The sequence below is a fragment of the Buteo buteo genome, chromosome 13, assembly GCF_964188355.1.
Source record: "Buteo buteo chromosome 13, bButBut1.hap1.1, whole genome shotgun sequence".
Lineage (NCBI taxonomy): Eukaryota > Metazoa > Chordata > Aves > Accipitriformes > Accipitridae > Buteo > Buteo buteo.
The window spans coordinates 39,440,645-39,466,038 of NC_134183.1; the positions used below are offsets into that span (position 1 = coordinate 39,440,645).

The window sequence follows — 25,394 nt, forward strand, 5'->3', positions numbered from 1 at the left end:
ATTTGTTTTAACGAGCTCTGGTCAGGTTTGTCGTTATCTCAACCCTTCGGGCCCCACGTTGGGCGCCAAAAAAGGACTGTCGTGGTTTAACCCCAGCCAGCAACTTAGCACCACGCAGCCGCTCACTCACTCACTCCCCCCCACCCAGTGGGATGGGAGAGAGAATTGGGAAAAGAAGTAAAACTCGTGGGTTGAGAGAAGAACGGTTTAATAGAACAGGAAAGAAGAAACTAATAATGATAATGATAACACTAATAAAATGAAAACAGCAATAATAAAAGGATTGGAATGTACAAATGATGCGCAGTGCAATTGCTCACCACCCGCCGACCGACACCCAGCTAGTCCCTGAGCGGCCATTCCCTGCCCCCACCCCCCAGTTCCTATACTAGATGGGACGTCACATGGTATGGAATACCCCGTTGGCCAGTTTGGGCCAGCTGCCCTGGCAGTGTCCTGGGCCAGCTTCTTGTGCCCCTCCAGCTTTCTCGCTGGCTGGGCTTGAGAAGCTGAAAAATCCTTGGCTTTGGTCTAAACATTACTTAGCAAAAACTGAAAACATCAGCATTATCAACATTCTTTGCATACTGAACTCAGAACATAGCACCGTACCAGCTACTAGGAAGAGAGTTAACTCTATCCCAGCTGAAACCAGGACAGCATTATTGATCTTCATCTGTACCCTGCCATGGCAGCATGCTTTTCTTGCCAGGTGCAACCAGCAGCAGCAGCAGCAGCAGCAGCAGCAGCAGCAGCAGGAGGAGCAGCAGCAGGTGCAGTTCTGTGCCAGGCCAAAAAAAGCCTCCCTCCTGGCTCCTGTACCACCTCACTACAGTGAGGAGCCCAGCCTGGAGCCCTCCCAACAGGCAGAAAGCACTGGCCTCAGTCGGTCTCAAGGCCGCAAGGAGGTAAAGGGACTGGCTTGAAACCCCAGGGGAAAGCTGGGCATTTTCTGAGCAGAAGAGCCTGCCTGCAGAAGATGTAAGGCACCCACCCTGGAGCCAGCCTGAAGAGACGTCTCTCTGCCTTGGCCAGGAATCAAAGCTGGGTCAACGGCTTGGAAAGCAGCTGTGCTCACTAATATTCCAGCAATGCACCTGTGGGCAGTGCTGCCTCCTGCTCCTCCAGGTCAGAGCCTGGCCAGCCTCCTGCTCCTCCACTCCACAGACTGGCTGGCCTCCTCCCTCCAGCCCCCCGCACACACACTTCCTCAAGCCACTCCTCATGCTCAGCCTCTCGACTGCAACCACCTCCCACCCTTGTTCTGCATGCAGTCAGACACTGCCAGGTGCACCCCCTCCACACTGCCTCCTTAACGCCATTTTCCTGCTCCAGAGCCAAGACAGAAGGGGAGCCACTTTCATCTGGTGGTGTAAATTACCGCTTTTGTGGATCGTTTGATATTTTGGTCCTTGCTCAGGAACTGGACAATGCTTGCAGTGGTGGAAAAAAGCTCTGCACATACCTATTCCACCAAATCAAGCTCTCCCCAGTCTCCCTCTAAGTCACCCACACCCCCCGTTTATTCTCCCTTTGCCCGCCCACGCTTTAGCTCAGCCAGTCTCTACCTCGCCTTTTCCATGGATCTCTCCCACTCTCGCAAACCATTGCCCCTAGACGCCAACAACCTGCACGGCGGTCATGGTCTTTGTTGAAGGGCTGATGCCGCCCTACGTCCCCAAGAGGCTGGAAGTGCTGCCGGCAGATCACCACCTGCCCTGCAGCAGTGTCCCCACCGTAGTGCTCACAGCAGGCTTGGAGGCCCCCTCAGATAAATCTGAGAAGCAAAGTGGGGTCTAATATCTCACCTCACACTGGTTGTCTCCACACAGCTGCCTTCTCTTCTTCCCTGGAAGCAGCAGAGACACCAGCTGGAGGGTGAAACCATCCCCCCTCCCGTGGCAGGATATCCCAGGTGCCCGGCTGAGGACAAGGCGCTGGGAGCTTCAGCTGTAGCCCCTGGGGTTACGCCTCTCAAGGCCTCTGCAAGGCTGGCAGCAGGTGCCCGTCATGCTCAGTGCAGGTCCCAACTGCAAATCTTCGAGTGGAGCCTAGCCCTGAAACTCCCAGGGAGCCGGGTGTCATTGCACAGGGCACGTGATCAGCAGGGCAGAGAGGGCTGGAGCAGGTAGTTGTGGCCGAGTGGTGAAGGCGATGGACTAGAAATCCATTGGGGTTTCCCCGCGCAGGTTCGAATCCTGCCAACTACGGGGCGCAGTCCCCTTTTGGGCTCCCTGCAATTGACCACGCTGCAGCCAGCAGTGGGACTCAGCTGCACACTGTGCCTGGTGCCCAGGGAGACAGTGAAAGCCCCTTGCCTACAGCACTTGTCCTCGCTCCCTCCCCCACCCCCCCACCCCCCCCCAAATTCCTGGATGAAAGGGAAATCCTGCTCCCGTTGACAAGGTAGGCATGTTGGGGAAGAGAATGGACCAGTGCCGAGTACCAGCCATGACAAGAGGGCCAACGTTGTTGGCTCTTGAGCAGAACTTAAGAGCCTGATCTCACCTCAGACCTCATGCAGAACAACCCTACCAGCTGTCTGTCCTCCCTAGGCCTGAACCTACAGCAGCTCACCTCCAAAGACAGCCTGCACAGCATGGCCCTCATTGCTAAAGATGAAGGGGAGGCACCTCCTGGATCTGAGGTCTTGCCAGCACTCACAAAGTGCCCCTCACTTTAGGTCTCACAAAGGCAGACTGGTGTGGAGCAGCAGGCAAGGGGTGGGGGTGGGGGGAAGAGAAGGGGCCAGCACCAACTATGAGCTACAGAAGAGGTCCTTCTTTTGACCTCATTGCTAACAATGAATTGAAGACACATCATAGACCTAAGACCTTGCCTGGGGTCCTGGGGATATTCTGCCTGACCCGTCCCCAGTCCTTGCACACATGGCCAACCTTTCTCAGGGGCCTTTCCCAAATTTGGCTTAAGGATGAGGTGATGAGGGGTGGGGCTCTCCTGTCTCCTCCTCTTATGGGAAAGACATGGAAGTGCAGAAGAGGCCATGGTGGTGCCTGTGCCTTCAGGAGACCATGCCCTGCCATCACCGACCCTGATGGGCAGGATAGAAAAGAGCCAGAGGCTTCCCAGAGGGCTTCTTTCAGTCGCATACCCAGCTGCTCCCAACAGAGCAGCAGCGGAGGAGGACCTGTTGGTAGCCTGCCTGGGTGGTTCAGCATCTTAAGGAAAAGGGAAACCCTGAGGGACACGTGCAGTGAGCGACCAGCCAAAGAGAAGGAGAGACAAGCCCATTGCTGGTGCATGGTCCTTTCCCTGCAGCCATGCCACTGAGGGTGGGGGAAGCATTGCAAGGGAAAAAGAAGCTCAGAGAGAGAGTCAGTATGAACGGAGAAGGAAAGGGGCAATGGAGAGGGCACCTGGAGCAGAGCCAGGGACCTCTTGATCTGCAGCGAAATACTTTCCCCCGAGCAATAGCAGATAGGCTGGGGCCATGATCCCCATGCTCACATCAGCACCCACATTCCAGCGCTCTCCATCCTGCTTTTGTCTCCGCTGCATGCTCTGGCCTGTGGATGGGACGGGGCACCAGCAAACACAAGCCCAAAAATGCAGGCCTCAGCACTGCCACCTCATCCCTCACCCTCACCAAGAGGCTTTACCAGCTCAGCCTGCCCAGAGCCTTCCCTGGGACACCTGGCAGCATTTAAGCCTGGCCACCACCCAGTGCGGGTGGGTCAGCCCTGTCCTGTGGTGACTGGGAACCACCTCCACTCCCAGCAGTGCTGGGCAGGACAGGAATGGCACCAGGCACGGAGAGGAGGGGTTTCTCTGGCTCTTCGGCACTCTGCACGGTGGCGGGGGCAGCCCTCGGCTGTCAGGGAGCAGCCAGGGCAGGCCTGTGCCAGGAGGGAGGACAAGCCAGGAGCTGTGGGGGAGCACAGCACAGCACTGGCAGGGCAAGGCCCTCACCGCTGGTGTGAAAGGCAAGGTGCCAACTGCTAGACAACTTGCTTAGAAGAACGAACACTGCCTAGGACTAAGGGCTTTTACCTCAGCATCAACGTCACCTGACGACCCAACCTAGACTGGCTCTCACTGGCTGAGAACACCCCATGCAGATGATAAACCAATGGGAGATTGGGAGATTTGTCTTTCAAAAAAACCCGGGTATACAGCCACGGCCAGAACAGCAATCAACCTAAATCGAGTATAAAGCCCCTCCACCTGCAAGGGACATTGGTTTAGAACAATGAAGATTAACACCCCACTGAGCATCTGTCCACACCACCTGCCCGGGAGAAGCACATACTGATCTTGGGAGCAATAGTAACTGATTAGCCCACCCCTTAACATGAGTAATTTGATTGGTCGACACAACTGTATTGTAAACGTATGCCAACCCTGCTTTCCTCTATCTCGGGGTCCTCCATGCATTAGGTTGGGCCACCACTACCTGCCCAGCCTAAATAGGAGGATTAATTCCCTTGGTAATTCTACGCTTGGTAATGCTAAGCGTCCTTGTCTCCCTCCTCGGCCGGAAAAAGAACGGACGTTGACGCTGGGCACAGTCCCACAGCCCCCTGGGAGCTGGATTCCTGGGCAGGGTGGCAGCCGTCCTGAGCTCGCTGGAGAGCAGCTCCCCTCTGCCCTGCAAAGCAACAAGGCTGCCCCCTCGCTCCGGGGTTTCCTCCAGTGCCTGCAGAGGCAGCTTGGGTGGCCAAGAAGAAAGTCCCCATGCAGGGTTATGGGCAGGAGATGTGGGGAGAAGGGCAAGGCAAGGCCCTTGAGCTGCCACCCCAGGCCCAAAGGAGGTGAACTTTCCAGAGAGCCCATTTCCTGGCCCGCGTGAGGGCACAGGACAGAGGAAGGGAAGGAGGCATGAGGGCTGGCAGTGCCAGGGAGCATCAGGCAGGGCCGTGGGAGGTGCCGGCAGAGGTGCTGGGGGGAGCAGAGTGGCGCAGCGGAAGCGTGCTGGGCCCATAACCCAGAGGTCGATGGATCGAAACCATCCTCTGCTAACTGGCCCTTTTTTTCCCTCCTCCTGACAGCTGCTGCCTCTCCCAGCAACTTTTAACCTGCACTGCTCTAGCTCTCTGGGCACCCATGGCCACGGCCCTCCTGTTCCCTCAGCCCCTTCTCTCTGCCACTGCCACCTTCTTTCTCCTTTGCCTTCTTAGGAGCCAGCACTCCCATAGTGCCCCTCGCCAAGGCAGACAGGTGGCTGTGGAGCAGCAGGCAGAGCTCCCCCCACAAGGAAGTGGGTGGCTTGGGGACACAGGCGTTTCTCCCTTCCCATCTGGCAGCTCAATCCCAACTTCCCAGCCGCAAGCAGGGACCTCCAGGAATCTGCAGGTGGGGAGGAGGAGGACAAGGCTGCTGCTACTTTGGCAAACACCAATGCAATCAGCTTGACCATCTGGGGGGGTTCTCCATCCTAGTCTGTTTGCTGCCGTGCTCACTCGCAGCTCCAGCCAGGAGCAGGGCTGAGTAGGTGTCGTGGTTTAACCCCAGCCAGCAACTAAGCACCACGCAGCCGCTCACTCACTCCCCGCCCCACCCAGTGGGATGGGGGAGAAAATTAGGAAAAGAAGTAAAACTCCTGGGTTGAGATAAGAACAGTTTAATAGAACAGAAAAGAAGAAACTAATAATGATAATGATAACACTAATAAAATGACAGCAGTAGTAATAAAAGGATTGAAATGTACAAATGATGCGCAGGGCAATTGCTCACCACCCGCCGACCGACACCCAGCCAGTCCCCAAGCGGCGAATCCCTGCCCCCCCCTTCCCAGTTCCTAAACTAGATGGGACGTCACATGGTATGGAATACACCATTGGCCAGTTTGGGTCAGGTGCCCTGGCTGGGCATGAGAAGCTGAAAAATCCTTGACTATAGTCTAAACACTACTGAGCAACAACTGAAAACATCAGTGTGTTATCAACATTCTTCACATACTGAACACAAAACATAGCACTGCACCAGCTACTAGGAAGACAGTTAACTCTATCCCAGCTGCAACCAGGACAGTAGGTATTCCCCGTGGGCACTGTATTGGCCATACGTGGCTAGGTGTTGGCAGTGGTGGGGAGAGGGGCTGCTGCAGGGTGGCCTCTGTGGGGAAGAGCTAAGGGGCTGCCCTGCACCACACACACAGCTGGTTCCAGGGGCCTCCACCACACTGAGCCATCTGCAAAGCTTGTGGCACCCAGGGCACCCATGCTGGCTGGAGCAGGTGGATACTCCTGAAGGAACTGCAACCTGCGGAGAAGGCACGCCAGTGAAGACTTCCCTGACGGGCCTGAAGCCTGTGGAAGAGCCCACGCTGAAAGAGATTTTCCTGTTCAGAAGCGCAGCATGGGGAGAACCCATGCTGGAGTAGTCTGCAGTGAAGGAGTGCAGCTGAGCCTGGAAAAATTGGGAGGCATGGCGGTGTTTTCTTTGTCTTCTCTTGCTCACTACAAGACAAAACTCACACATAGCCCGAGTCTTTCCCTCTCTTCTGGCTGCTCAGGACTGGAATTCAGTGCTGGACACCCACCCCCTCACTCCCATGTGCACGTCAGCAGGTGCTCTGAACCCTAGACTGTACCACAGGTCTGTGCAGAATCCATGCCTGGAGCCCAGGCCTGGTTTGTCCAGTGTCCTGCTCCAACCCTGGGCAGTCCCTGATGCCAATCCACTCTCCTCACTGGCTAGTGCAGCTTGAGATCTCCTAGCAAATACCCCTCTCTCTCACACACACACACACAAACACCCCCCCAAGCCCCCCCAAAACCAGAAAAGCACAGTCTGACAGAAATGAGCTAGGAGTAGAACGAAATGAAAACAAGACCAATCGCATTCTTGTTCTTCATGGGTGTGCAAAGGGTTTCCAGGATGAGTTGCTCCTTCCCCTTCCCAGGGATCGAGGTGAGGCGGACCAGCCTGCTATTGCCCCCATTCTCCTTTGTGCCTTTTGGGAAGATAGGAGTGACAATGACTTTCTTCCAGGACTCAGGAACCTCTCCCAGTTGTCGCGACCTTTCAAAGATAATGGAGAGTGGCCTCTTCTATGGGTCTTTCTTCCTGGAAGTGCTTCACAAGCTGGCAGCAGAAAGATAGCACGGGGATCTGCAGGTGAGCTCCCTGCTACCTGAGTACCTGACTGGCCAGAAGCCAGAAGATCGCTTGCATGTCGACTGTGAGGTCGCCTCTGGCTCTGCAGGCAATGGGCCATCCACAGGAATATCGCTTGTGCTAAGTGCTCGTCTTCATTCCAGAGTGGATACCACTGCATGGTATATCTTTTTATATCCACACACTTCTTGGTCCAAAGGAAGCAGACAGTCCCTGAGAGGGAGATCTGAGAACATGTGGGCATGACAGTGTCAAAAATGGCCGTCCGGCAATCACAAAGCGGTAGGAGAGGCCACAGGGAATGACGCTGTCAGAAGATGCCTCTTCCCTTTGTTTAGCGAGTGGGGGCTTCCTTGCCTGACGCGCTTCTGGGTACACAGGTAGGGTTGGCTGGTCCTGGCAGCCAATCACAGGTCTGCCTGAGAGCAGGTGGGTACAACGGGGTCCGGAAATGGCTGTCAGCCAATCACAGAGCAGTAGGAAAACATGGTGGTTATGGTGCTTAATAAGAAAATGGCAGCTGAAAGAAAATGGTGCCCCCCATGTATGTCGGGGAAGGTACGTCCTGGTCACGTGTACTTCATCGTTCATCAGTGCCGGCATGGGCATTCACCAAAGCAATCATCCATCACCAAAACCAGTGGCAGCACAAGGCGGGTTTTAGCCCAGGAACAGGTAATGCGCGGAGTCCTGCAACACAAATTGCTTACGGGCACGCAGCATGGAATGTGGCAGATGCTCATATCCGGCCAAGTTCTATAGACCAAGAAACTTGTGCTAGAAATGATCCACCTGGCCTATTTGCACATTATATAGACAGAGAATTGTTACCCTAGCATTGCCTGCTTTTTACTTGCTGATTGCTGAGCTGCTACTACACACGTCTACAAGCTTCGGACGTATCCAGTGCCTAGGAAGAAACCCAGGCTGGTTGCTGTGCCTTTTTAATTCAACCAAAGGGTACATCATGCAACCACATGTTAGCCCAGGACAGCCTGACTGTGACTCCGACTGGGGCAGACTCTGACCGGGGCAGCCTCCGACCGCGCTACCTCAGTGTTATGCCCTCTGGTATTCCCCATGGGCACTGTATTGGCTAGCCATGGCAAGGTTTTGGTAGTGGAGGGGTCAGGGGGTGCTGCAGAATGGCCTCTGTGGGAAGAGATAACGGGCTGCCCTGTGTCAGACACAGCCAGTTCCAGCTCCGCAGTGGACCCACCGCACAAGACAGCTGAGCCGTCGTCAACATTGGTGGCCCCTCTGTGAAAACAAATTCCCGAAAGGGCAGAAAACGCCGGGCGGAGAGAGGTGGGAGGAAAAAAAAGAGTGTGTAAGAGCAGAGACACATCCTGCTTGGACAGGTAAAGGAGTCTGGTGTGAAGCACTGAAGTTGTCCCGGCACAGGGGAGAGGAAAGGCGGTGTTTTCTGTTTGTCTTTGTGTTTCTCACTACTTGCATCTGGTTTAAGTGTCCAAGAATTGATTTTGCCCAAGTCAAGCCTGATTTTCCCACAAGAGTTTTTGCTAAGCCCTGTCCGTGTGTTTATCTTGAGCCATGAGATTTCTCATTGTGTTTTCAGTGCTCTGCATGGCCCTGCGGGTGGGGAAAGTAATGAGCAGCTGGGTGGGCGTTTGTCTGTGCTTAAAGCACCACAGGTACGTGCACACAAACGCACATGCACCTGCATAGTACGTGCGCAGCTGGCCCACATATGAATGCAGATGGGGAGCGTGACCATTACCAGCAGCCAGCAGCTCACAGGCAGAGAAGCACACCCACGTGCCAGCCGGTTGAGGTCGTGTGTATGTGTGCAGGGGGCTGGAAGGAGGAGGCGGGATAGTCTGTGAAGCGGAGGAGCAGGCAAGAGGGCAGTTGGTGACCTGGCAGAGCAGGAGGCAGGCAGGAGTGGGACGTGGAGGAACAGGAGGGAGGCCAGGCTCTGGGCTGGAGGAGCAGGAGGCAGTAGTGTGTGCAGGAGCATTGGTGGTATAGTGGTGAGCATAGCTGCCTTCCAAGCAGTTGACCCGGGTTCGATTCCTGGCCAACGCAGACCAACTTTTCTTCTGCCTGGCTCCACAGTGCCTTCCCCATTTAGCAACAGCAGGCTGCAGCGGCTGCTTTGCACCATTCTGAGATTCTCAGGCAGTGTTGAAGCACTGCAGCAGGTGCCCGGAGAACCTTGGCATTCTCCATGCCTGGGTGTCACACTCAAGTTTCAGTGGGGCTCAGGCACTGTGCTACCTGCTCTAGCTTTGGGGCTAGCCCTGCTTTAGGCAGGCATTTGGACTAGTGACCCCCTGAGATGCCTTACAGTCTACTACCTCCTTACAGTCTACTACCTCCTTCCATGAAGCAACAAGTCCCCGAGAGATCTGTGCCCTCCTTCCTCTGCACCATGCGCAATAAGTGAGCCTCTTCCCCAGAGGAACGGGAGCTCAGTCGTTGCTCTGCACTTGGCACATCCTCTGTGCTTTCACCATGAGTGTCCAGCCCCTTTCCCACAGATTGGCTCCTTGAGATCGGCACAGCACTGACCCAGAGGTTGGTGTGGCACAGCCCTCCTTGCCCAGCCTTCCCAGCTCCGAGGAGGGAAGAAGGAAGCACCCTTGCTGCCCCAGGCACAGTCCACGAGGCAGGATTGTGGGCCAAACGCTTAGCGTGCCATCTCCTGCGGCCCTGGAGGAATGGAGGAAGTCATGGGAAAGGTAGATGTGTGCCCGGAGCCCCTGGGCATGGTGTTGGCATGTGCAGAGAAGTAATTTGTGATGGTTCCTTTGGTTGCTCCCGTGAAGGAGTGCCTTGGCCTTTGCAAGGAGATGCCCCTGTGCTGGCTACTGTGCAGTCCTGTAGTGCGTGTAGGTGCTGCAGTCGCCTGTCAGCCGCCCTTGGTGGGAGCAAGGCAAGGGTGCTCCCAGGATACAGCTCCCCCTGCAGCAGTGCCAGGAGGAGGCTGGCTGAGGTGGGCTGGCTCCGGCAGCTGCGAGGGGGTAGAGTGGCAGAGGCAACGCTCCCTGAAGCGGTGGGTCAGGATGGCCGAGTGGTCTAAGGCGCTGCATTCAGGTTGCAGTCTCCCTGGGAGACGTGGGTTTGAGTCCCACTCCTGACAGGCTTGTCTTTGTCTTGCTTTCCTTCCCCCCCAAGGCGATGGCCTTGCTCCTCTAGGCATTCTGTGGGTTAGGTCTTGCTGCGTACCCTAACCACCACCACTGCCGGTGGCTTAGCAGAGAAATGCTGCTAGAGAGTCCCTATGCCGTTCCTTTCCTTTTTCCACTCTCCCCTACAAAACGTGCGTTCTGCATGCCTCTCGCCTAGAATGTGGACCTTTGGGCATTCTGCAAACATTCACCCACAAAATCCTCTCTCCCTGCTTCCGCTTTCCCCTCCAACAACCCTTCTGGTTGGAGGGCATTTCAGGGAGTCAGAGAGTGCATCCTCCTGCTTCAGGCAGGCTCCCACCAGCTGATCAGTGCTTTGTCCTTTCGGGTCATAAAATACCTTGACGACAGACGTTTCACAGCCTCTCTGGACCCCTGTTCCCATGCTTAGGCACCCTCCGGGTGACCATTTGTGTTTGTGTAGCCAGCTCAACTTCTGACCGTGGCGCTCATCCTCCAGCCATCGCAGTAGCCTCCTGGAGTAGGCACCAGGAGGCTCCTATTAGATCCCCGCTAAGCATTTTCGTCTCCCAGCTGAGCAAGCCTTGGGCCCTCAGCCTCTCCTCACAAGCCCAGAGCCCCCTGCCCCTGACTATCCTAGGGATCCTCCGCAGAACTTGCTCCAGTTTATCATCACCTTTCCTTGGTTCCCCAGATAGTCCTTCTTCCCCCGTTTTGGAGATGGGGCAACTTTTCCCTCTCCTTAGTCGTCAGGGAGCTCCTCTGCCCTCTGCTCCCAAAGCTGGAGAGCCCCTGCGATGCGTCCTTCCCTCTTTCAGGCCCAGTGGCACACTCTGTAGGTGGCAATCCAGGATGTGGCATTGACCAGCAGGATTTCAACCCAGAAAGCTTCCCTGAGCTGGCAGTTCCTCACCAGCAAACACGGACAGCACCAGTGGGAAGAGGGACAGGTGGGAGTAAAGGCCCACCAGTAAGAGGCCAACAGGGGCATGGCAGGCTCTCTCCAACACTGCTGACAGGACAGAGGCATCCTTCACGCAATCCCACCACAGGTTGCACGAGCACTGGTGGCATTTTTCAGAAGGACCGCAGTCAGGAAGTATGAGCCACAGAAGAGGTCGTCCTGTGCACACAGGAAGAGGAAGAGGGGACATGCACAGGGTGGTATCAGAGCATGCCGGAGCATGTCGGGATTGAGGGAGATGCTGAAGGAGCTGGGATTGTTCATCCTGGAGAATAGACGGTGAGGGGGCTTCTGCTATATTAAGGTAGCTCACTGGCTTGCCAAGGCCTGCCCTGGGCCAGAAATTTCTTGGGAGTGCAGGACACAGGAGTGGCTTGGCCTCCTGCGTGAGCCAGCCTGGCGTGAGCTGCAGCTCCCAGGAGCTGGGGAGCTCTGGGAGATCTCTGGCTGCCCATTGAAGCCTGTAAGGGGGGCAGAAAGTGTCCTCCCCGCAGTGTCCCGCAGGGAGGAGCAGCATCGGAGGCTACAGTGGACGGAACATTTGCCGTGACCTTGGGGAAGCAAACAGTCTGGGGACCATGGCAGCCCCAGCAGGCAGTGCTGCCAGGAAGGAAACCAAGGACAAAATGCCCCGAGCAAGGAAGCTGCCTTGTGGGCACTGGCCCACACAACCCACTGGCCCAGAACCCTTTCTCCCCGAGTGCTGGGTGAGACTAGCAGAGCCCCAGGAAGACCCTCCATTGCTTGGAGAAACGCTGTCTCAGCCCCAGAAGGGACATCCCTCCTCCTGCAGCGGCACAGCATCCGCATGGGAAAGGGCCGTCCCTTTCCCCGTGCTCCAGCCCCTGGAGTGGGGGGTCCCTCCACCTCTTTGCAAGACCTTCAGAGACTGGGCCCTGCTCTTGCTGCTCCCAGGCACTCCTCCCACCCTGCTCGGTCCTGCAGGTCCCAGGGATGGATGAGGAAAGCCCTCAGCAATGCTGCTTCTTCGCGACATGCGTTCAGATTTGTGACTCTCTGGAATTTTAACCCTTCTCCAGCGACTAGGTGTTTCTCACACCCTCTCTGAATGTAACTCGCCATTTGAAATCTTAGGCTTGGGCACGGCAGCCTGGTCTGTCCTGTGGGTTCAGACGTGCCAGCTGCAAGCCCAGTGCTTTGGGCAGTCCAAAGGTACCAGGCGGTTGCGTCCTCAGTGTCCTGGGCTAAGTCTGAGATCTAGTAGAGTGTCCCCGCATGTGTTTCCTCCTGTCTGACTGCTGGGAGGAAGGGCCCTGCTCTCAACACACAGACTCAAACCCTGGCGCAAGGAGGATAGCTTCAGTGCAGCTTCTCCCCACTGTGTGCATGGACCCTTGGCCAGGTGGACCCAGGGCATGTGGGAGAGCTGCCTTGAGCTAATAGTAGAATTCACCTAAGTCTGGACCGGTCTGGAGCAGCCTCAGGAGAGAAAAACCTCATTCTCACTGAGGGAAAGGGCTGCTTTGGGGCAGAAGGGGACAGCGTGTCCTGCAGAAGAGGACCAGGGTCTGAAGTCAGCCAGGACTGTGCCAGCAGAGGAAGGCAGTCCAGCTTGTGCAACCCATAACAAGCTGCCTTGGGTCCTCCTGCTAGCTCTTCTCTCTGCTGAACCTCATCCCCTGCCCTCTGTCTTGGTCGCCCCCTTTGGCAAGGTCAGAAGCTTGGCTAGGACCGCAACCAAGAGTAAGGATATGTGGTTAACGGCTGCTTAGCATGAGGTACAAGGTGAGAACAGGACAGGCAATAACTTACAGAGGCAGACTGGGAGGCTGTCCAACATGGGGGTGAAGGGAGGCAGCAGCAGAGACCGCAAGGGGAGACTGGGAGATGGAGAGACTGCCAGGCTCAGCCAGGAGCATGTGGCTCGGCAAGGGTGGCCACAGGGGAAGGACCACACCTGTCCAGGAGGTCCCATGGTGTAATGGTGAGCACTCTGGACTCTGAATCCAGCGATCTGAGTTCAAATCTCAGTGGGACCTTGAGCTTTTGGCTCCCTCAGGGCTTTCCTCAGCATGCTTACACATTTAGCTCTCTTCAACTACCTGAAGGGGGGTTGTAGTGAGGTGGGTGCTGCTCTCTTCTGTCAGGTGGCTGGAGATAGGACGAGAGGAAAGGGCCTCAAGTTTTGAGGCAAGGGAGATTTAGGTTAGATATTAGGAAAAAATTCATTACTAAGAGGGTTGTCACACATTGGAATAGGCTGGTCAGGGAAGTGGTTGAGTCACCATCCCTGAAGGTATTCAAAAAGCGAGCGGACGGGGTACTCCATAACATGATTTAGTGGGCATGAGTGATGGTTGGACTCGATGATCTTGAAGGTCTCTTCAAACATAAATGATTCTATGATTAGCAGCCTTGCCTTGCTGTCAGGGCAATGGTTTAATGCACTCTCGTCTTCCTTCCTTTCCTGTGCTCCCAGCCCTGGGACTGACACCAGTGCCCCTTCTGCTGCCCTGTGCCCACCAAACCTCTGCAGCTTTCCTGAGCGCTGGACCTCGCCCCCTCTCTGCTCCCTTGGTCTTGAGGGCTGCTCCTGGATGAGGGCATCCAGCAGGGGCTCAGAGAATCACACAACACCTGAGGTGGAGAGCATGCACTCCAAGCCTGGCTCAAAGCAGCCTCAAGTGGAGGAGGCTATTCAGGGCCTTGTCTGCTTGGATGTGGGACACCTCCAAAGATGGAGATGCTACAACACTCCCTGGGCAACCGTTTCCCGTCTTTCATTACCACTGTGTGTGGCAGTACTTGTATTGCCACCCCTGTCCATTGCTTCTGGTGCCATCCATTTCTCTGAGGCTTTTCTGTCTTTCTCTTGCCTGCTTGTTTATTTGTGGTGCTCTGGTATCAGTTCAGGGAGCTCCACCCACAACTGGCAGTGCCCCGTGCATGGGGACAGACTCACGGTCGTGGGAGAGAGCCTTTATCCTGGGGTCGGCTGGGATAGAGTTTACTTTCACAAGGAGCTGGAGGAGGCCCAGACAGGACAGCTCACCCAAACTAGCCAAGAGGGTATTTGATACCGTATGATGTCATGCTCAGTATATAACTGGGGGAGCTGGCGCTGGAGGGGTGAAGGGATCACAGCTCAGAAATGGGCTGAGCGTCAGGTTCTGTGCGGTGAGCAATTGCACTGTGCGTCACATGCTTTATATATTCTTTGGACAGCAAGCAGCCGTGTGGTGCTTAGTTGCCAGCTGGGCTTAACCCACGACAACCTTGCAGCTATGTTGGCGAACTGAGCGGGGAGGAGAACAAACCACCACGAGACTCCAGCTGTGCTGCACAAAGTCTTTAATGAGAAGGAGGAAATGCAGTGGCACGGAACAGAGACCGAGAAACACGTCTGCTGGGTTCAGGGAGGCACAGAGAATGGCCCATAGCCCAAGGACAAGCTCCAGGCAAAGCGCTTGCCTTTCCCCATTTCGATCCAGCCGGTGGCAATGCCAGCCCACCAAGAGCAGGCCCTAACTCCGGCACGCTCCCTCCGTCAGCAGGAGGTTCAGCAAAGCAGAAGAGAATGAGCCCTTTCCCGAGGAGCTCAGAGCAAAGCAGAGCCAGAGGAGACACGGCGAGGCCTGCAGTGCAGCGAGGAGCAGCAGGCACAGGTCCCTTCTGCGCGGTGGGATGAGGACACTCAGCCCACCTGCAAGCCGTGGCTACGCTCCTGCTGCTGCAGGATCCCTGTCTTCCTTGGTGCTCCAAAGGGGATGATCTGCTGGCTTCAGCAGTTCAGACGGCAGCGGGTGGGAGGCAGACACAGCCCTGACCCCCCCAGACCGAGGGAGCCCCCAGAAGAGATGGGAACCCCCCCGGCGCTGAGGGAGCTCCCAACAGCAGCTGACAGCGAGGATCCCACGGCTGTGCTCTGAGGGAAAGAGGTGAGGATGGGGCCCGGCAGGGTCACCACCACCGGGGAGGCCTGGATGGCCACCGTCGAGTCAGCGCAGCGGGCGACACAGGGCTCATTGCAGCTGCTTGCAAGTGGGGTTGGGCCGGAGGCGCCGCAGGGCGTTGGGAGACAGGGTCTGAAGCAAGACATCTCTCGGCGAGGGAGGCAAAGCTGAAACACAGAGCAGGCAGGGAGCATGAACCTCAATATCAGTCTGTCTGTCTTTTCCTCAGCTCTCTCCGTGGAGACTCTTTGTTTTCAAAACACCCAGTGTGCCGACATTTGCCATGGCCCTCATTGTGCCCTCCGAGTTGCACGGCACAGGAAGGCTGACCCACTTTTGGAATAGGCCCCAGCGCAGTGGCTTTAAAGCGCCTGTGGAAAGACTGATCATACCCCATCTCCATTGTTGCTTTGAAGATGGCACTGGACGCCATTGGCCACTTGGTTAGAGACGGCCTCCTGCAGGTGCACATTCTGGTGGGCAGACCCCCCTGCAGCTGAGCCCCATGGATCCCCTTCTGCTTGAAAGAGCCCTCCTCTTCCCAGCTCTCCCCAGCCACCTCCCCCAAAAGCCAAAGAGATTGCAGCCCTTCAACAGTTGTATGGCAGGGCAAAGCTGAGGCAGCCCAAGTATCAGCCTCAGTAGCCACCAAGACAGCAGTTCAGCTCAGAGAGAGAGATGGAGCGGACTCAGGCTTACCTTGCTCCTCGAGGAAAGGGAGGCAAGAGAGGAGGATGCAGAGCCTGGAGCAGCGCAGGCTTTTATGCTGTGTCCCAGAGCCCTGGGGGGGCCACAAACATTCCTTGCTCATGAAGCATCTCAACACCTAGTAGTTGCAGCTTGCAGAGGCCTCTCTGGTGATTAAGCCCTTGCCTCTTTCACCTGAAATGTTTTGCTCCCACTTCATACCACCTAGAGTCATAGAATGAATCATAGAGTCGTTTTATGTGGAATGGAACTTAAAGATCATGTTGTTGGAACTCCACCTGCCATGGGCAGGGATACCTTGCACTAGATTATGTTCCACTAGATCAGGCACTCCAACCTGGCCTTGAACACTTCAGGGATGGGGCATCCACAACTTCTCTGGATGACCTGTTCCAGTGTCTCACCAGCCTCACAGGAAATAATTTCTTCCTAATACCTAATCTAAATCTACCCTCTTCCACTTTAAACCATCACACCTCGTCCTATCACTGCACTCCCTGACCAAGAGTCCCTCCCACCTTTCCTGAAGGTCTCTCAGGAGCCTTCTCTTCTCTAGGCTAATCAACCCCAATGCTCTCAGACTCTCCTCATAGGAGACGTGCTCCAGCCCCCCGATCACCTTTGTGGCCTTCCTCTGGAACCGCTCGAGCAGGTCCATGTCTTTCTAATGCTTTGGGCCGTAGAGCTGAACACAGTGCTCCAGGTACTGTGGAGTAGGGGGGGAAAATCACCTCCCTCGACCTGCTAGCCACATTGCTTTTGATGCAGCCCAGGATACAAATGCTTTTCTGGGCTGCAAGTGTGCATTGCTGGCTCATATTCATCCACCAATAGCCCCAAGTCCTTCTCCACAGGGCTGCCCTCAATCCACTCATTGCCCAGCCTGTATCCATGTTTGGGATTGCCCCAGCCCAGCTGCAGGACCTTGCACTTGGCCCTTTTGAACTTCTTGAGGTTTGCATGGGCCCATGTCTCTAGCCTGTCAAGGTCCCTCTGAATGTCATTCCTTCTCTCTAGAGTATCGACCACATCACCCAGCTTGGTGTCATCCACAAACTTGCTGAGCGTGTGCTCAATCCGACTGTCCATGTCCTGGGCACAGATGTTAAATAATACTGGTCCCAGTACAGACCTGTGAGGGACACCACTCGTCACTGGTCTCCACCAGGACATCCATCTGTTGACCGCAGCTCTTTGAGCGCGACCATCCAGCCAATCCTTATCCACCAAGTGGTCCACCTGCCAAATCCATGTCTCTCCATTTTAGAGACAAGGATGTTGTGCAGGACAGTACCAAACGCTTTGCACAAGGAGATGACGTCAGTCGCTCTTCCCTTATCTACCAATGTTGTAACCTCATCGTAGAGGGACACTAAGTTTGTCAGGCACGATTTACCCTTAGTGAAGCCATGTTGGCTGCCGTCAATCACCTCTCTCTTTTCCATGTGCCTTAGCGTAGTTTCCAGGAGGAGCTGCTCCATGGTCTTGCTGGGCACAGGGGTGAGACTGACTCGCCTGCCAATCCATAGGTCTTCCTTTTTTCCCCTTTTAAAAATGTTTCCCCTTTTCCAGTCACTGGGGACTTCACCAGTCTGCCGCGACTTTTCAAATTTGATGGAGAGTGGCTTAGCAACTTCATCTGCTAGTTGCTTCAGGACCCTCGGATGCATCTCACCGGGTCCTGTGGACTTGTGCACATCCTTAGGTGGTCTCAAACCTGATCTTCTCTTACGATGGGTGGTACTTCATTCTCCCAGTCCGTGCCTTTGGATCTGTGAATTGGGTGGCATGGCTAGAACACTTGCTGGTGAAGACCGAGGCAAAAAAGTTGTTGAGTACCTCAGCCTTCTCCATGTCGGTTGTAGCCAGGTCTCCTATTCTGCTCATCATGGGAGGTGTACAGTTTCTTTCATCTTCCTTTGTTGTCTTATGTACCTGAAGAAACCCTTCTTGTTATTTTTCATGTCCCTAGCCAAGTTCAGCTCCAGCTGTACCTTGCACTCCACAAGTGGGCCACCAGGAGAGTGTAGTGAGGGGGCCTGCACTGGTGAGCAGATCTTAGGGTTATGGGGTGAGGTCTGGAGATGGACTTGAAGTCGATACCAGGATTAGGAGTGAAGGCTCCCTCTGGGATTTACAGTGAAAGCTGTGCTGGGACAGACTTTCCCTCCTCTTTCCAGCCCTTCTGCCTGGAAGGGGTTTCCAGTAACTGCCATGAAAGGGAAACTGATTTTTCAGTTGTTACTGATATCTGTTACTAAAACAGTATTACTAAAAGAGTAATACTGTTACGCATATCCTGCGTAACGGATTCCATTTTTGATGAAGCCGCTGCCAGCTGGGTACAATTCCCAGCCCAGATTGTCTATAGGTACATCTTTCAAATCCTCTCGACTGGAGTATACGTATTCAATGGTAGTCAGGCAATCATGTTCCAGTTGTCCTCCTTCCTGTACACAACTCAGAAAAACTGCAGGATTAATTAAGTTAGTGGTTTTCAAAATCACATCATCTTGTTCCATTAAAATTACCTGGTACTTCATCATTCTGCTCGGGGATAGCCAATGGCCCCCCTTTTGCTCCAACACTGATATCACCATATGTGGCACATATACCACCATCATTCTTCCCAAAGTCAATTTTCGAGCCTCCTGTATTATCATCACAGTGGCTGCAACAGCTCTCAGACAAGCAGGCCAGCCCTTACTTACAAAGTCCAGTCGTTTGCAGAAATATCCAACCGGTCGTTTCCAGCTCCCCATCTTCTGGGTCAGCACTCCCAGTGCAATATGTTGTTTCTCGCTGTCGCACGCCGGTCAGAGACCGGGGCGAGGTTTTGCTCGTATTCTCGGGAACAGAATTAAGACTCAAAACAGGGTCAAGCACCAAGTAACTTTATTTGCCTAACGACAGGTTTGCAAACGCAAAGGAAAGAGAGAGAGAGAGAGAGAAAGAAAGAAAAGAAAGAAAGAGTTAGTTGCAATAGCTACCACCACGGATCTGCGGTGTCCCGACAGCCCGATTGGTCTTCAAGTCCGGTGGGAGAATGTTCCGTCCAATGTCGGTCGTTTCTGCTCTTTTCTTGGGTTGCCTCGTTGTATATTCATTTTTCTTCTAAGAATCGCTTAGCATATTCCAAGAGCTGTTCTGCTTAACCACACCTACCACCCGGTGGTGGTGTGCATGCCCAATACCGTCACTGGGGGGTCTCAAGGATTCTTAGGTGGTCTTTCTTCCAGACCCCGGGTCTGGGCGCATGTGCATGGGTTAGGTTAAAGTTTCTTAGAATTAGTTCCACTTCAGGCTCCTAAGAAGACAGGAAACCTCTGGTCTTGCGGTCCCGACTGTCACTCTGTTGCTATGGCAGTGGTGTCAGTTGGTGGTTTGATGTTCCAGCAACGTTGAGACAAACAACCGACACAGTCTCTTACACTTGTGTACAAATAACTGGAAGTGTTTGGTCAAATCCGGAAGTCCCAAAGCTGGTGCTGTCATCAGAGCCAATTTTAAATTCTGGAAAGCTCTCCGCTGATCTGGACCCCATTCAAATGGTGGACCTTTAAGAGCTTCATATAATGGTTTAGCTAACAGACCATAGTTCATTATCCATAGCTGACACCACCCAGCCATTCCCCAAAAGGTTCTCAATTCATGGGTATTTCTCAGCTCTGGGATACTGCAAATTGCTTCTTTGTGGTCTGTTCCCAACTGTCTTTGCCCTTGTGAGATTTCAAAACCCAGGTATATCACAGTCTGTTTTCCTATCTGGGCCTTAGTCCTAGAGACTTTGTATCCGCTCAGCCCCCAAAAGTTTAAAAGATCAGTTGTTACCTTTATACATGCTGGTCTTTCTTCTGTCGCTATCGGCATGTCTTCTACGTACTGTAGGAGTAAATGTCCAGGTTTGGGACCATCGTGTTTCCACATCTCAAGTTCTTTTGCTAATTGGCTTCCAAAAATTGTTGGACTATTCTTGAATCCTTGCGGCAACCTCGTCCATGTCAATTGTGGTTTTCATCCTGTTTGTGGATTTTCCCACTCGAAAGCAAACAATTTTCGACTTTCTTCTTCAAGGGGTATACAAAAGAAAGCATCTTTCAAATCAAGCACTGTAAACCACTGATTACTCTCTCTTAAGGCTGTTAAGAGCGTATGTGGATTGGCCACCACAGGATGTATGTCTTTCATTATCTGATTTATAGCCTTTAAACCTTGAACTAGTCTATATTCTCCTGACGGTTTTTTCACCGGTAAGATTGGAGTATTATATTCAGATTCACGCTCCTCCAAAATTCCCTAGTCCACAAATTTATCAATTAATTTCTTGATTCCCAATCTAGCCTCAGGCTTAATTGGATATTGTTTTAGTCTTACTGGCTTCACATTTTCCTTCAATTCCACCTTTACAGGATGTGCCTGCCGTCTTAGATTTTCCAGGTATCTCTGTGTTCCAAACTATAGGTATCACAGCAGCATCAACTTCCTGTGGCATCTCCTGAATTTTGACCTTCTCCTGTATCATCAATATTTCTCCTGGCTTTGATTCTGGTATTTTTAAAAGAATGTCTCCTCCCTCAAAAACTACCCGTGCATTTAATTTGGATAACAGATCTCAACCCAACAAGGGTGTCGGACATTCTGGCACATACAAAAATTCAGGTGTAATTGCCTTATTTCCAAATTTTAAATCTCGGGGTTGAAGGAATGGTCTATTTTCCTGTTTCCCAGTGGCTCCAATTATGTTAGCTGCTTTATTTCCCAATTGCCCTTTATAAGTGTTCAAAACAGAAGATACTGCTCCCGTATCTACTGAAAATTCAACTTTACCATTTCCCAGCTTAATTGTAAGCAGAGGCGCAGCTGGGTTCCCCTCCAGTCCCCTTCATTCATCCAGAGACATCATTTTTGCAGCTTCTTGCTGACTTGTTTTCAGTTTAGGGCAATCCTTTTTCCAATGTCCATCCTCCCTGCAGTATGCACACTGATTCATCCCTAGAGGTGCATTTGGTTGCCAGTCACCACAATTTCTAAAACCTCCTCTTCCTCTAGCTCGCCCTCTTCCTCTTGCTGCATTCCCTGTTAAAACAGCTATTAATCTACTGTCTCTAATCTTTTCTTTTCTTTTCTTTTCTTTTCTTTTCTTTTCTTTTCTTTTCTTTTCTTTTCTTTTCTTTTCCCTTTCCTTTCCTTTCCTTTCCTTTCCTTTCCTTTCCTTTCCTTTCCTTTCCTTTCCTTTCCTTTCCTTTCCTTTCCTTTCCTTTCCTTTCCTTTCCTTTCCTTTCCTTTCCTTTCCTTTCCTTTCCTTTCCTTTCCTTTCCTTTCCTTTCCTTTCCTTTCCTTTCCTTTTCTTTTCTTTTCTTTTCTCTTTTCTTTTCTTTTCTTTTCTTTTCTTTTCTTTTCTTTTCTTTTCTTTTCTTTTCTTTTCTTTTCTTTTCTTTCCTTTTCTTTCCTTTTCTTTTCTTTCCTTTCCTCTTTTCTTTTCTTTTCTTTTCTTTTCTTTTCTTTTCTTTTCTTTTCTTTTCTTTTCTCTTCTTTTCTTTTCTTTTCTTTTCTTTTCTTTTCTTTTCTTTTCTTTTCTTTTCTTTTCTTTTCTTTTCTTTTCTTTTCTTTCCTTTCCTCTTTTCTTTTCTTTTCTTTTCTTTTCTTTTCTTTTCTTTTCTTTTCTTTCCTTTTTTCTTTTTCTTTCTTTTTCTTTTCTTTTCTTTCCTTTTCTTTCCTTTTCTTTCCTTTTCTTTTCTTTTCTTTTCTTTTCTTTTCTTTTCTTTCTTTTCTTTTCTTTTCTTTTCTTTTCTTTTCTTTTCTTTCCTTTCCTTTCCTTTCCTTTCCTTTTCTTTCCTTTCCTCTTTTCTTTTCTTTTCTTTTCTTTCCTTTCCTTTCCTTTCCTTTCCTTTCCTTTCCTTTCCTTTCCTTTCCTTTCCTTTCCTTTCCTTTCCTTTCCTTTCCTTTCCTTTCCTTTCCTTTCCTTTCCTTTCCTTTCCTTTCCTTTCCTTTCCTTTCCTTTCCTTTCCTTTCCTTTCCTTTCCTTTCCTTTCCTTTCCTTTCCTTTCCTTTCCTTTCCTTTTTTCCTTCTCTTGATTATTATAAACTTTCCATGCCGTTTCTAACATTTTATTTAAATTTCTTGAGTCCTCTCCCTCCAATTTTTGGATCTTTCACCTTCTAACAGGCACTGACTGTCCCATAAAAATCAAAGCCAACCGTTGTTGTTCTGCCTCTGTTTCCAATTTTAAATCAGTGTATTTTCTAGCAGTTTCCTTCAGTTGTTCCAAAGACACAGAGGGAGATTCAGTTTTGTCTTGCTTTATCTCATATAACTTAGACCAATTCAAAGCTTTTGGCATTGCATGCTTTACTCCATACAATACCCATTTTTGGTATCGAGTTAACCTTCTCCTGTGTACAGGGTCATTCAGATGCCGTTGGGGATCTCCTGAAGGAAAACTCTCTTCCAAAGTTCCAGAGAGCGTTTCATTCATATATGCTGCCTCTGCTTGTGCTTTTCCAGTTTTTAATACCATCTGTTTTTCAGTACTCTCCAATAAACTATCGAATATTACCTGTAAATCATTCCAGTTGGGGTCCTGAGTTCTAATAAGTGTTTCTACGACTCTTCCCACCCTCTCTGGATCTTCTCCATACACCCCTGCTGCCTGTTTCCATGCCATCAAATCCGTGATAGAGAATGGGACTTTTACAGACACTGGCCCATGTTGTCCCACTCCCTGTCTCAAGGGGGCTAACAATTGAGATTGCTGTCTAGTTCTCCGAGACACTGGGGTATGAATTACTTCTTCTGGTGTTTCATCCCCCCCTCCCCCATTCTACTGCTATCCAGCTCCATTATTCTTCCTGATTCAATACTCCTTTCCCGTGCATGTGAAGGAGAGGAATCTTGTTCCTCCCTCGGCGGGGCTATCTCCAGTTCTAACTCCGTTCCATCCTCTCTCGGTACCGTACATCTAATGCACCTCTTTCCAATATCACAAGCCGAACAACAACTCTTAGTTTTCTTATTTTCTGAAGTCAGTGCCATCACCAGATTATCTCGACTAATTAACTTTACATTCTTTTTGCCAATCCGCTCTCTGCCTCAGATAAAAGAACAAATCGACATATGGCGCTTCACTCCATTTACCCTCTCTCCTACAAAACAACAGTAACTGCAATAAAGTATTATAACTCAAAGTTCCGTTCGTTGGCCATTTTTCCTCATCTGCCAAAACTTACAAAGGCCACCAATGATTACAGTATTCAATTATCTGACTTTTACGTAAATCATCATGGAATTCACCCCAATGTGCCAATAAACATTCCAATGGTGATGTTTTTGGTATCTTTTCAGCAGCACTTATATTTCCTGCACTCTTACTCTTAAACAATTTTGCTAATGCCATTATACTTACATCAAATATCAGATATTAAATACCAAATGTCAAATACCAGACATCAGCTATCAAATACCAAATGTCAGATTTTAAATACCAAATGTCAAATACCAAACAAATACCAAATGACAATTGTCCCAAATACACAAAGTCCAACCCAGCAATAGCTTTTGCTTGTGACTTTCGGGCAGACGCCTAGGCTTCCAGTGCAAACGGGTACCCTCCGAGCCCCAACCCTGCAAAGCTTTTGCTGTGCCTTACAGGCAGGCATTCCAAACGAATTCCAAAGAAGTGCCTTACCCTTTTTCCAGGGAACGTTGCGAGGAGCTTTGTGAGTCGAGGGCGATGGTTCTCCCCAAGAATTCCTCGGTGCCAGCCGGATTTCGATCAACACTTGACCTTGTCCAGTCTCACTCACAAGCTCCCATCTGGGTCGCCAAAAACTGTTACCGAAATCTGGAATAAAACTCCTTAACACCAATGTGATGTTAAGAAGCAGGCACTTTGTTTATTGCCGCGCTGGATGCACGGGGGATAATTCCACCTAGCGTGCATGCCACAGCTTCAGCACAAATGGGTTATATGGAGTAACTAATTACATATTAATCAGATTAATATACATACGCATAAAAATTATTATTAGTGATTATCATAGTACTGCCTCCATCCGATCACGCGCAATGACGAGTTCATTTGAATCGAAGGGCTGCTTTCACGACCACCGACCCATTTGAGATTCTGTTGGCTCTCCTTGAAGTCCTTGTTCTGGTCCTTGTTCTTTGATCTTGAAGCGTAACGCAATTTCAGTCACATGTGGTCAATGTCAGCATTGTTCTCATCTAGCGTACAGGAACATCTAGTCATAAGAGCAAAGAACTGCAAAACTTATGAGAAAATACTAGTTAATCACTTGACTACACTTTCGTAATTACCTCTATTAGCTAGTCCCCTGGCTACACTTCTGCCTATTGTTTCAATCATAATGTTAGTTCTTAAACACAAAATTCGATAGAAAATATACGAGGTTTCTGTGGTTATACCTATCATGATTCATTGTACCTAACGCAATTCCCTATAGTTACAATTTTCACTTGTAAGTACAAAACTGATTTTTTCTATTGTAACTCTCTGGGATTTACAGTGAAAGCTGTGCTGGGACAGACTTTTCCCTCCTCCTTCCAGCCCTTCTGCCTGGAAGGGGTTTCCAGTAACTGCCATGAAAGGGGAATGCAGAGCAGGTGGCATTGCATGCACACATCCAGCTCAGGCTCTGTGGCATTTCTCTCCAACACCCCTGCCAGGACAGAGAAACCCCACGCCATCCCACTGCAGGCTGCACAAGCACTGGTGGCATTTTTCAGGAGGACCACGGTCAGGCAGTATGAGCCACAGAAGAGGTCTTCCTGTGCACACATCTGTCAGGAAGAGGGGACATGTGCAGAGTGGGATCGGAGGGTGCCAAAGCGCGTGGTGATTGAGGGAGATGCTGAGGGAGCTTGGTTTGTTCAGCCCGGAGAAGAGAAGGTGAGGGGGCAACCGATTGCAGGCTTCCACTGTGTGGAGCATGGTTTGTAGAGAAGGCAAAGGCAGTCCCTCCCTGGACAAAAGTCAGCTGGACAAGGCGGCAAGGATCCTCCACTGTCTTTGCAGTTAGCCCTGCACTGAGCAGCAGGATAGTCTACACACCTGCAAGTGGCCTGCCAACCGTTTTCCTAGGACTGCACCATTCTTTGCAGCGGTTGCTGTTTTAAATAAAACCCTTTGATTCACATAAACCCCATGCAAATCATAATTAGAGCCTGAGACCTGATGTTCTCTTTGTGTGTGGTTCTTGGTGGGTGGGGGTTATCCATAGGAGGCAGGGCTAGTGGGGGTAGGTTTCCTGCTCATGCAACAATCTCAAGTCATCGTCCTGGGGAAAAGACTGTGTGCAGTAAAGGGCCTTTTCAGCAAAGCCTCTGTGCTTGGCATCCTTGTTAACTGGGTTGAATAAAAGTTTTCGTGTGGTCCGTATAATGACACCTCAAGGATGCCCACTTCTCTCTCTCATTCTCAGGCTGGTTGTTTCACCCCGCTTTTAAAACCCACCTAGTTCTAGGTTTGATCTGCATGAGCCAAGAGGTCTGAGTGTGCTCCATGGCTCCTAGGAGAGCACAAGGGCTGGGTTTGTGCAGGCAGGGCACAGCAACTGCTCTGCATTTCCCTTTCAGTGACTATAGACCTCTCT

At 51.6% G+C, this 25,394-nt stretch overlaps 4 non-coding genes across 4 annotated transcripts; all 4 read left to right on the forward strand.

Annotated features, from left to right (window-relative positions):
- The first annotated feature begins 2,128 nt into the window (after nucleotides 1-2,128).
- TRNAS-AGA (transfer RNA serine (anticodon AGA)) lies at nucleotides 2,129-2,210 on the forward strand. Its single transcript has one exon. It is a non-coding gene; the product is annotated as a tRNA-Ser (tRNA).
- Nucleotides 2,211-9,057: 6,847 nt separating this feature from the next.
- Nucleotides 9,058-9,129, forward strand: TRNAG-UCC (transfer RNA glycine (anticodon UCC)). The gene has a single exon. It is a non-coding gene; the product is annotated as a tRNA-Gly (tRNA).
- Nucleotides 9,130-10,103: 974 nt separating this feature from the next.
- TRNAL-CAG (transfer RNA leucine (anticodon CAG)) lies at nucleotides 10,104-10,186 on the forward strand. The gene has a single exon. It is a non-coding gene; the product is annotated as a tRNA-Leu (tRNA).
- Nucleotides 10,187-13,088: 2,902 nt separating this feature from the next.
- On the forward strand, nucleotides 13,089-13,160 carry TRNAQ-CUG (transfer RNA glutamine (anticodon CUG)). Its single transcript has one exon. It is a non-coding gene; the product is annotated as a tRNA-Gln (tRNA).
- Nucleotides 13,161-25,394: the final 12,234 nt, after the last annotated feature.